General features: G+C 45.8%; 1 long non-coding RNA gene across 2 annotated transcripts in view; it reads left to right on the plus strand.

Annotated features, from left to right (window-relative positions):
- Positions 1-12558, plus strand: part of LOC135327958 (uncharacterized) — a 29337-nt gene that overhangs the window by 424 nt on the left and 16355 nt on the right. Inside the window, exons 1-3 of one of the 2 annotated variants that reach the window (XR_010388644.1) lie at positions 7102-8195; positions 9044-9264; positions 10099-10383. This is a non-coding gene — a long non-coding RNA (uncharacterized LOC135327958). Of the gene's footprint in view, positions 1-7101; positions 8196-9043; positions 9265-10098; positions 10384-12558 lie in introns of those variants that run through there. The other variant, XR_010388643.1, reaches the window with a different exon arrangement.

Here is a 12558-nt window from a genome sequence, read left to right on the forward strand (position 1 = left end):
TGTTAGCATGGATTTTGGATTGCTACAATTTTCAGAATAGTTTCTTTAAAATAACTATTGTATGCTTCTGCCTGTACACCTAGATACTATGATATCATACCAGAACTCTCTAGGCCACACTGCCCATAGACCAGAGGACAATAAATTTGAAGTTGGATTCAAATTGTCCATATTTGAAAAATGATACTTCTTTACCTTCCGTTGCTAAAAGCAAGCTCTCTTGTCTCTCGTATGAATTACAATTGCACCTACAACTAGCTTCAAGACTAAATCCAAAAGTAAAATTTTGTAGAGAGAAACTTGTTTTTGTGGTTGGTTAGTTTTCTCTTGGAGCAGTGAACCGAATTTTTGTGCCCTGCAGCTGCATGATTGTTAGATCTAACATAAAGGAAACAAGGGAGCACATGGCTGAAAGAAAAGAGAGAACGGGATAACCCCTTTTGGCTGATGTCTGCAGCTAAACCGGATTTGGTATAAAATGAAACTGCACCGTCATTGTGCTCACTGTGATTATTCCAGTTTTATATTGCTTATTCTGTTCCGATCAACCTTTGGAAGTAACTTCTACAATGCATGGTGGATTTTTTTGAGGAAAATTTGACACATTTACAAGATAGCATTCTGTGTCTTATTTTACAGGAATAAAGTCTAGTTAAGTGCAGTTCTCAATATGATGAAGAAATAGTTTCTGAAGTTTGGAGGCTAGTCCTTTCAAAAGGCTGTGAACTCCTCTGGGGAGATAAAAGCACGCCAAGGTTTGAGGTAATTAATGGTCAGTGTTGTGACCTGATGGCCTTGGAAACTAGTACTGTGTTTGAGGAGGGGAGGGAAATTGTTTCATACTGCATGTTTATTGTATTAACGTGTCATGTAGTTTCTATGAAAGAAAATTAGCAAACCAAAAGACAAACAGTGCCATGGCACAGTAGAAAATGCCTTATGATATATGATTTGCAAAATGTTACAATTGAAATTTAGAACTGCAATCCAGTTGATTCCTCAGAGAAAAGGAAGGCGAATGGATAGGAAACACACCATTTTGAGTGTCCTCTTTACATAGCACAGAGGAGTTATTCGCCGATAAGTGTGAAGAATCTTGGTCAACATAAAAAATTTACCTAAATTAGAAGAGAACTCAAAAATAAGAAATCCCCCAACTATAAATGACTAACAGAAACCAAGGATGAGGTTTACTGTCAAAAGCAATATGCGAGAGGCAGAAAGCAACTGAATTGTCATGTTGACCAAATCATGATGCAGACAGTTTGAAGTTCAGGTATGATCTAATGCTGTTTTCTCCTTTTAATCATTTTCTTTTGTATTTGTTCTCAGTTTTGAAATTAAGATGTATTTTTTTGTCTTGCTAGAATAAAGCTTATTTTCACTTTAAGTATCTCTAAAATTATGTAAACTCATGTACAATAACGATATGTTCATTTCTCTAGAGATGACAAGCCCAGATAAGGTGGTAGGCAGAGACTACTCCTGCAGATATGTGGCACCCAAGTGCGTTTGAGTGTTTGAGGAAATGGGGTGGGCTTTCAACCACTAAAAAGTTAAAATTTAAAAGTTAAAAAAAGTTAAAAGTTTAAAGTAAATCCATTTTCTTGTCTTCAGCCTAGTTCAAATTCTAGTCCTTCTTCTGTATATTTTCAGTGCTCTACCCCACCCTGTAACCATAACCATATCCATAAGTACTTAGGATTTGCCTGTGGAACTTCCATAATCCAGTAGTAAATCCTGGCTCTTGTGAACCTTTGCCCTAATTTGAGCAGAAAACCCCCTCTTAATCAGACCACTTCTATCCACTTAGAAATCTCCATGAACCATTCTTCCATATTCATATCAGGCACCTTCTACCCACCTATCAAGGCACTAAACCATGTATAGCCTAATTTTCAAAAAAAATGCAACTTGAAGTGTCCTCAAAGTCTGCATGTCTCTCTACCTTCTTATTCTTGGGCCATCCAATTCTTCCCCATGGCCATCCAATACTTTTGGTTATTCAGTGCTTCTGCAATTCAGAGATAATCTTGTCTCTACGATGGTTGAGGTTGGAAAGGACCTTCAGCGATCATCTAGTCCAACCACCCTGCTCAGGAAGAGTCCCCTAGAGCAGGCTGCCCAAGACTGTGTCCAGATGGCCTTTTAATATCTCCAAGGATGGAGACTGCACAGTCTCTCTGGGCAGCCTGCTCCAGTGCTCAGTCACCCTCACAGTAAAAGAGTTTCTCTTTAGAGTCAGATAGACCTTTCTGTCTTTCACTTTGTGCCCATTGCCTCTCCTCCTGTCACTGGGCACCACTGAGAAGAGTCTGGCCCTGTCCTCTTTGCACCCTCCCTTCAGATGTTTATACACATTAACAAGATCCCCCCCACCAAGCCTGCTCTTCTCCAGGCTGAACAGTCCAGGCTCTCTCAGCCTTTCCTGATATGAGAGATGCTCATAGAGAGATGGCCACAGGGGCACATTGCTGGCCCATGGTCGACTTGATGTTCACCAGGACTCCCAGGTCCTTCTTCGCAGAGCTGCTTTCCAGCAGGTCGGCCCCCAGCCTGTCCTGGTGCTGGGGGTTGTTCCTCCCTAGGTGCAGGACCCTGCACTTGCCTCTGCTGAACTTCCTGCGGTTCCCCTCTGCCCATCTCTCCAGCCTGTGGAGGTCCCTCTGGAGGGAGCACAGCCCTCGGGGGTATCGGCCACTCCTCCCAGTTTTGCATCAGTGAGATGGAGGTTTGAGATTTGGTCTCATGCTGAAATGTGCCCTGTGCTGAGCACAATACGAATGTAGCTGGTTAGTTGGGAAGTGTCACAGGCACCTCTGGGGTGGGGTGGGGTAACCCAACAGTGGTAGTCCTTACGCACAGTCACACTGACAGCAGTGTTACTACAGCCTGTGAGACTCCAACCTACTGTGCGTAAAGTGCTGTCGAAGGGGACGGGTTCGCTCTTCTCTTCTGGGACAGAACATCCTTACACGCAGAGAAGGAGAAACCCTGGGATCCCCCTGTTCTGGGATATAGCTTTGCTGACAGACTTATTTTTCATTTTAGACAATGTCTCCTGCCTGGAGATGAATCATCTTTCATTATGTTTAATAATTAGTTACATGCTTTTCCTCTGCTTGCATCACTGCTGTGCCAAAGTGAGCAATCTATTTTCTGAACAGCTCCATCTGTTGGCATCATGTTGCCATTCTAAGAAAAAAAAAAAGTTTTAAAAATCCCCCCACAAAATCCAGAAATAGCAGCAACAGCAATGAGACTTTCTGCTTGGACTATGAAGAGAAGAGATGCATTTGGCACAGGTCTTGGTGCACCAGCTGCCCTCTTCTGAAAACCGCTGGCTAAATCTCTCCCACCCCAGAGCTCACCAATGTCTTCAGGATTCTTCAAAGCTGGAAGCTCCAGGTGTCTGCTGAGCGCACTGCGTGCCCCACTGCTCACATCTGGGCAGAAACGGGGAGGAAAATCCAAGGTATCTTGTGTCCTCATCTGGCTCCCTTTTGTTTCGCAGCACAGACTTGCCATGCTGTGCGCAGCCAGCAGCAACATGCAAAGGGCAAATAGGGGGTTTGTTCATTTACCCTATCTGTGAGAAGGTGACTCCTTGGAAACAGCTGCCACAGCCATGTGGGGCAGCCAGGGAGGGCCTGTGGGCCCTGCCCGCTGTGCAGGGAGGGCTGGAGGGGAGCTGCCGGAGCAGCCAGGGAGATGCTGGGACAGGCAGGACCTCTTCCTACCAGTCTGCCAGGCTGGGAGCTGGCAGGAAAGGTGGCTCCTGGTTCCTGTGGGCTGTCTCCAGTGTGAAGCAGAGGAGCCAAGGGCTGCTGTGGCCTGCGCTAGGGAAGGTCTGGCCCTGGTGAGTAACTCCTGGGGTCCCACAGTGCGAGGGAAGCTCTGTGCTCCACTGAGAGGAGTGCTCAGAAACCATGGTGGTGAGGTGCTGCTGGTGGCATGGAGATTGCTATGGATAAAGTGCTGTGCATGGCATGGTGATTGCTGCGGATGGAGAAGAGTCACAGGTGGCAAGGATATTGCTGTGGATCAAGAAGTGCTGCAAGTGGCACGGAGACTGCTATGCATGAAGTGCCATGGGTGGCAAGGATATTGCTACAGGTGAAGCACTGTGGGTGGCATGGAGCTTGTTATGCATGAAGAAGTGTTGCAGGTGGCATGGAGATTGCTGTGGATGAAGAAGTGTGATGGGCAGCGAGGGTATTGCTACGGACGAAGTGCCTTGGGCAGCACAGAGATTGCTATGTCCGACCTGGCCACAGGGGGGTACCACAGACAGTGACACAGCCATTTTGACAAGCTTTCAATATTTGGAACTGAGTCATCTGGTAACATCACATCTTGCTACTCCACATTCCCTTCCTGCCCCTCCGTCGCAAGTGTGCTCGTGTGTGACGGTGCAAGCAAGGCTCACATACGGGTTGGGCAGGGCAGCAGTCTGTTGTGCCTTAACGTATAAAGACTCATCATGTTTACTCCTGGGATGCTGGGAATGCGTCTTCAGAATTAGGCCTTTATGTTCTGCTTGGCGTGTTGGAAAGATCTGGGACTGCTGTGCGAGGTCCCTGCATGCGTACCGCGGAGAGCGGGGCTGCTTCCTTGCCTGGCTTCATAAAGCAGCTTAGCTAGCCGCGAAGCACGGGACGTGCTGATGGTAACGTGTTCCTTGCAAAAACTGTATTGCATGGGGAGGCTAGAATTCAACACAAACTTTTTTTTAAAAAAAAGAAAAAAAAGGCTACTACTTTTTTATTTGTGATGAAATTGTGTATCATTTGAGTTTGGATCAACTTTAGAGCTATTTATTGAAGGTTCTGGGTAAAGCCTGAATGAGAGCCTAATACTGAGCACAAGGAAATTCATCCATCTCCCTGGTGGTCCAGTATGTCTTGGGTCAAATTGTAGCTGTATTTGAGCAGTAGCATGGCTTTCATTAGTCATGAATAATGTTGTCATCAACAATGGCAGCTTCGGTTACCTATAACCATTCTGTTTTGGACCCAGTAAAAAAAAATTAAGATTACAAACATGCTTACAAGCAATTACTTTTCCCTTGTACAGTTTATACTAGGTTCTGCTTCAAAGAAATAATTATCTACCTTCTTGAAAATGTTGTCTTATTCCAGCTGCTGTTTTGGTATAGGCATGAACAGGCTTAGAGAGTATCTGGTACTTGATATCAAACGTTGGATGCTTCCAGTGTTGACACCTTTTATCTGTGGCTTGGTCCTAAAACAAGAATGAGGCTATATTTTTTGTACATGCTTATTCTTTGTTCTTTAAAAGTCCTCTTCCCTAAGGGACATCTGACATCTCTTTATGATGAGAGTTAATTTTCTGATTTTTGACAGGGGCTTTTTTTTGCTTTCATAAAAGGCAAAAAGGCAAAGGAATGCTGCTAAATAAATAATGCAAATATTTTGTTTTTCATGCTATCAGATGCAGCATGTAATATGATCTAGCATCATTTGTGAAGGAGCAGTTCTAGTTACACAGATAAAAAATGATACTTTAAAAACAAAGCAAAACAGAACTGTGTAGTTTGTTTGCTTATCTCCAGTTTTATTTGTTCTTTGGAGAATTTGGGCTGTCCCAGAGCTGGCATAACTCAAAATAGATTGCTTCCATCGACTTAAGCAGGAGTTTGGTTTGGTCTATATGATGTTGTAAAACTGTAAGTGCCTCTAAAAAAAGGCTTAAGTATAACTTATTTATGATGTAGGCTTTACAAGGGAAAAAGTGGAATACAAAACCCAGTAATAACTCATGGAGTTTCTAAACTATTTTTTTGTATTCAGAAATACCTCCTCCTGTTGACTAAGAAACCAAACTGCTGAGTAAAACTGCATGGATAATTTTTTAAAACATCTAAATACTTAGCTTTCTATCATAGTGTGAATATCATGCTCATCACCAAAATAGAATTAGAATTATTGGCCTTTCAAATGCTCATAGTGTTACTAAATGATGTACAAGTGAACTTACTTTGTCACCTAGCCAAAAAACCTGAAGTCTCTTCTTCTCTTCTGCAAATTCCAGCTGATGATAGTCACGCCTTGCTGTTGGTTGTTAATATGGGAGCAGGTCTCCGGAGAGCTGGATGTCCGGTTGCACAGAGGCAGAATATCCGAGGGACTAAGGGAACTGCAGCAGGGGAGTGACGGCTCTCCATGGTCGTGTGTGGGACCCACCTGTGGTGGGTACTGAGAGGAATGCTTAGGGTCCAAAATAAGAGCAGTGACGCTGGTATCCTGCATGGGATGGACCTCAGCCTTCACAAACTGGTACGTGGAGGAGATATGCTGTTTATCTTCACTGTGCTGAACTTCCTCTGTCTTATTGGCTGGAGTTTGACAGGACGACTGGGGACAGAAAGGTTGGAAGAGCGCTCTGTTTGCTGGCACAGGAAGAGGGTCTCTACCCTGATATGCAAAATATGAACACTGTGATGGCTTCACACTTCCAGACTTGTGTCACCTCCATCCTGGAAAGGTACATCCATGGACTCATTTTAGAGAAGGATTATTCCAGAGGAGGAGAGGCCATCTGCACCTGAGGTTTCCTTGTGAGAGCAAACTGTCTGGGGGAGCCCCGTTCTTATTCTTTAGCACGGCTTGCATTGCCTCATTTCAGACGGCCGCACTTCCCAACCCCCATGAGGAAGGCCAGTCTCAGCAGAAATCTGCCTTGTGTGGCTTGCTCCTCAGAGGCGTTAGAGCATCGTGGATGTGGTGCGGCCGCTGAAGCTGGAGGCCGTCCGTGCAGGCACGGGGCCCGCCCTGCAGCATCAGCAATCTGCTGACCCTGTAGATGAAAGCTAGGAGAAGAACACTATCACCCCTGTGGCAGAAGGGAGTTAGAGATCTGGATTGCTTAGCAATGGTCAGACAAAGAAAATGATGCAGAAGGGAACTGAATTCGCAAGGAGCAACCTCTTTTTTCCAGATATCCATTGTCACAGCACTGGAGCAATCCTGAGTGTGGCAATACCCAACAGCAGACTCAGCAGTACTTACTGAGGTGGCAGCCTGATGATTTTGTCTCTCTGCTGGAGCAGGACTCCTTCTGGGAGTCAAAGGAAAGGAAGGGACCAGGGAAGTCGCTTGCCCTGGTCCTCACGGCAGCCTCTCCGATGCTGAGGGCATTCTGCTCCCCAGTGTTTTGACTGCAGTAGGTTTGTTGGATGGTTTCACAGCTGGCTAATGCTGCTACGTAATTTCCAGCCTCCTGCAGGATCCTCTGGACTTCTGCGGCTGGAGATGGCTGTAGCTCTATGGGTCAGGACTAACACTTCTAAAAGAACGTGGGAAATGTGAGGAAACAAATGCCAGCCGCATCAGTGGGTGTATTTCTAGAAAGCACTTGGATGGTGCTGTGCTGGCAACTTGAGAAGAGTGAGGAGATGAAGTTAATGGAGTGTCTCGTAGATGAGGAAAGAGGAAAACTAAATCTGAGTTGCTTCCACTTCAGAAGCTTTGGGCATGTATTTCTAATCAAGTGAAGTTCAGATCAGAGAAACTCTTGTCATTTGTGTCCTCTGTTTACTTCTAGAGTAAATCAGAACAAACAAGCCCAAATTCCTGCCTTTTTGCTTAGATGCCCAAACCAATTTTCAGCAGCCTGAAGATGTCTTCACATTTTGGAAAAAAAAAAAAAAAAAAAAAAAAAACCACTACAAGGGGCTTGGGAACTGTGAATGAGTCTGACTGGTTATGGAAAAGCTACTAGGCAGGGGTATGAAAAGCTCGCTGGTAAATCATTTACAAGAAAATATCTTGCTCAGCATGGGGTTTGCAATGGGGAGGTCATATTTAATGACCTGTTTCAAATGTTATTATAAATCATTACTTCCTCACCAGCTAAACCACGGCAGCCTATTGCTTTGTATGCTCTGCTGTAGAAATGTCACTAACTTGTGAACATGTTGGAGCGTGGAGCTGCGTACCCTCCCGGGATGCAGGAAAGAGCAGGAAATGTGAGGGGCTGTCAAGCGTCCCCAGGGGGCAACGCAAACCCACCGCGCACTTGGTTGTACAGCTCCTGTATTTTAATTGCACCAGCCTCCTCTGTGAAACACAAGACCTTTGGGAGCGCATTGACAAGAAGCAAAACCTGGGTTAGCTAAACGAAAGCATGTCCTTGGTGCAGAAGCATGAAGAGTTTTCAGGAGGATAGAGAGGGTGAGTGTTTAACTTTGTTTGAAGGATGCTTTGAGTCATGCAGGGAGACTCCTTCCAAACTGGGCTCCTTGCTGCGTGACAAAGCCCATGCCCGCCCGGGCTGGTCAGCACAGCTGCGCAATAAATGATTTCAGAGGCGCACTGGGCAAAACCTCCAAATCGTCCTCGGGTTGTGCGTAATTTGCAACATTATGAGAGGTGCCAGCGATAGAAGAGGTGCCTGGTGGCCTGTGGGGCTGTTGCTTACGCAGCCTGACGGCCAGATGGATGTCCACACGCGGGGTGGGAAACTTCTTCCCCGTGCAAAGTAAACATCTCACCTCTGAAAGGCAACAGCCCCTGCAAACAGGAGGGAACATAAGTCCTATATCCAGTTCTTGCCTGAAGATCCACTTTGTGCTAGAAGGAGCCTATTTATTTTGCGTGGAGAAGTGGCTGCGTCATTCAGGGGGAGAAAACCTCACGGTAGTCCATCTTCTGAGGCATGAGTCTCTTAGAGTAGGGTGCAGCGGTGAGGATTTTGTTAGAGGATGGATAGTTTGTTACTTTATTTCTACTTTTAGATCGTGACTTAAAAAAATCCCTGTACATCTATTATATTCTTCACCCTTGCTGCCTATATAAGAATCACAGTAAGAAGTTCTGCAGGTCATTAAGAGAGATTTTATGGTGACAATATGGTAATGAAAGTAGTATTTCTTTTGACAGATATTTGGTGTAATAATGCTTTTATACTTAAAAAAAGTCAGAAGAAAGAGAAAGCTTTAACATTCTCTCTTCACTCCATAGTGAACATAACATTAAAATATTCAAAATTCAATATTTAAGATTTTACTCTTTCTTAACAGAACTATCTCAGACAAGGAGAGCTTGTGATCAAGCTTACAAGTAAATAGACCGTTTCAGATTTGGGGTGAAGATCAGGAAAGAAGGTGGAGAAGGCTGCATGAATGGGAAAGCTTTCTGGGTGATTTTTTCAGCAGACTCAGCTACCATAAATACACCTGTATCAGGGCCCAGCAAGGAACATACCACTGGCTGAGCTGTCCTATTGCCCACACAGAAACAGGTATAAGTACTTGCCAAGACTGTGTACATCATAGTGTTGTGTACTTTCCTAAGCATCTTTTTTTCCCCCTTTGTGCATGAGTAAGATTTTAATTTTAGAAGAAACTCTGGTAGGCTTTTGTGGGCAGTTTGGAAGAGGGGAATGAGGGAGGACTGGGTATTTTTGTTTCTGTATATGAGTGCTGGGAAGTTTATCTGAGCTCAGCTGGTGATGGCCACCATCCAACAGGTGTTGCAAGTCTGGTTTTCATTTAGCCTTCCGGGGCTTCACTGAGGAGTGGGTATTTGAAGTCAGTGTGCGTGGGCTGACCGAGAACTTGCAGAGTTTGCACAAGTAAAACAATTACATTTTTTTAAAAAAAGAATTTTTTTTTAACCTGTTGTAACAATCCAGACCACCCAGCCCATACTCCTGCATGCTTTTGCTGTCCTTGTACCCTCACTCTTTCCAAATCTGCTAGGAAAAATTTGCACAACTGTGATCACCCTGTTACCCATGCTGGCAGAACTGTCACCCCCACATTCATAGTCTTGAACCCATGGATTTACCATCAATAGGTATCAATATCCATACTTATTGATAGGTATTGATACCTACTGCTACCATTACCTATCAATATATATGGAAATTGATAAACATCAGTGCCTCTTGATACCTACATCAAAATCAGTCTAGAGATCAATAGGTATAACTGCCTGTTGAGATCGAAAGGTTCTGGTGCCTATCTATAGGGATTAATCCTTACTGAGGCATACTTTTCAGTCTCGAGACTGATTCTGATCACGGTAGGCATTGGTACCTCTTGACACTGATACCATGGATTTCTGTCCTCAGCTATAGCGGTGACATGCCACCACACATCACGGCCATTGGAGCGACTGTCCTGGCCGCATCAGAGGCTTCGACTCAGGTGGAGCTTCAGAAGGAGGAGACACAGCTGTGCAGGTCTTGCCATTCCCTGAAGCCTCTTGCTGGGGCCGATCGTCTCTCTGCCTGGAAGTGTGCTGCCAAGCCAAGGAGCTGTGTGAGAGGAGGTCAGCAGACAGAGCAGCATGAGAAAGGTATCTACTGGATACTCTCTGAGACTCTGCAGCTTCTGGAGCTGGGTGAGAGGAAAGGGTGAGTATTAGCAGTGGGAAACCCTTTGCTGCAGGGGACAGAGGTCTCTATCTCCAACCTCCCTTACTATCAAAGGAGGTTTGCTGCTTGCTAGGGTCTCGCATTCAGGTTTTGAGGACAGGCTGCCAAGCCTGGCTGGGCACTCTGGATACTAACCCCTGCTGCTCTTGCAAGTGGGCACTAATGACACTGCCAGGGAGGACCTGGAAAGGACCACGTATGACTGCATGGCTCTTAGGGTAGTAGTCAAGAACAGCAATAAGAGGTGACATCGACAGGGGGTACACCCCTGCCTGTTGATGTCACATGCACAAAATGGTTGAGGTTGGAATGGACTGTCAGAGATCATCTAGTCCAACCCGCCTGCTCAAGCAGGGTCACCTAGAACGGGCTGCCCAGGACTGTGTCCAGATGGCCTTTTAATATCTCCAAGGATGGAAACTCTGCAACCTCTCTGGGCAGCCTGCTCCAGTGCTCAGTCACCCTCACAGTAAAAGAGTTTCTCTTTAGAGTCAGATAGACCTTTCTGTCTTTCACTTTGTGCCCATTGCCTCTCCTCCTGTCACTGGGCACCACTGGCCCTGTCCTCTTTGCACCTTCCCTTCAGATACTTATACACATTAACAGGATCCCCCCCACCAAGCCTGCTCTTCTCCAGGCTGAACAGTCCAGGCTCTCTCAGCCTTTCCTGATATGAGAGATGCTCCAGTCCCTTCATCATCTTAGTGGCCGTTTGCTGGACTGACTCCCATAGCTCCATGTCTCTCTTGTATTGGGAACCCGGCACTGGACACAGCACTCCGGATGTGGCCTCCCCAGGGCTGAGGAGAGGGGGAGATCACCTCCCTCGACCTGCTGGCAATGCTTCTCCTAGTGCAGCCCCAGATATCACTGGCCTTCTTGGCCACAAGGGCACATTGCTGGCCCATGGTCGACTTGATGTTCACCAGGACTCCCAGGTCCTTCTCCGCAGAGCTGCTTTCCAGCAGGTCAGCCCCCAGCCTGTCCTGGTGCTGGGGGTTGTTCCTCCCTAGGTGCAGGACCCTGCACTTGCCTCTGCTGAACTTCCTGCGGTTCCCCTCTGCCCATGTCTCCAGCCTGTGGAGGTCCCTCTGGAGGGAGCACAGCCCTCGGGGGTGTCAGCCACTCCTCCCAGTTTTGTACCATCAGCAAACTTGCTAATATATGCTTAATATCTATTGGTGACATACCCAAATGTCACCTCTTCTAACATGAGGACCCCTTCCCCTGCTATCTGACCACAGCTAAAACTCCTGTATGTTTCTTCTTCTCTCCTGCTCTGGTTGGTTGTCTGCTTACTCACCTGAGCTGTGCTTATATGCCTCTCAACTTTGCATGGGCCAGTGTTTGCCTGAAATGTACAGGAGTGTCCCTAGCTAGGGTAAGTCATCCGGAGGCTGAGTTTCCTTTGCGTTGTGTTTCTTGGCTATTACTGCAAGAGACTCTTCTACCAGCAGGATCATCTTTCAATGTGTTTAACCACGATGAAACAGGTAACTGAACCAATCTCACCAGTGTAGATAGGGAACTGAGGCAGCCCTGCTGAAATAGTACCGATGGCTGGTGCAAAAGCAGGCAGACAATAACAAGTTTCTTTCAACTCCTACTCCACTGACCAACGCAGCTCTGGAGGCCAAAAGAGACCCCTGCATGCTCTGTTTGTTTGTTCAACACACTTATACCCCTATTTACTTACTTACACAAGAGACACTGGCTCATTTGGCAACCTCTAATGACAGCTTGCAGCTCACCACCCTGTACTAATTGAGCGGTGTTAAAAATATAAGTTTTTCCAAATAGGGAACAGCAGTAAGCATATGCAGAGTATGATTCTTCTCTAATTCACAGCGTGTTTTCTTTGTCCCACATCTTTGTTTTGGAAGTTGCTGTTTTCATATAAAATGAGTACAAAGCTGGGTAAGGCTAACTCAACTCTTTCTAAGTATGTTTTCTGGGGATCATCATGCTGGCTGAATAACAGGCAATTTCTCACAGGCAAAGATGTGAACTCAAAGTGAGGTCAAGAAACTTTGATTATAAGATGCATGGTGGCCTGTCAACTAAGATTGGCCACACTGCCGTAGGATAGCTATTACTGGTCAGACACTTCCTGAAATGCTCAACAACTCCCATATAGTGGTGTCAGGAGCTAAA

This window comes from Dromaius novaehollandiae, chromosome 3 (genome assembly GCF_036370855.1).
Source record: "Dromaius novaehollandiae isolate bDroNov1 chromosome 3, bDroNov1.hap1, whole genome shotgun sequence".
Classification (NCBI taxonomy): Eukaryota; Metazoa; Chordata; class Aves; order Casuariiformes; family Dromaiidae; genus Dromaius; species Dromaius novaehollandiae.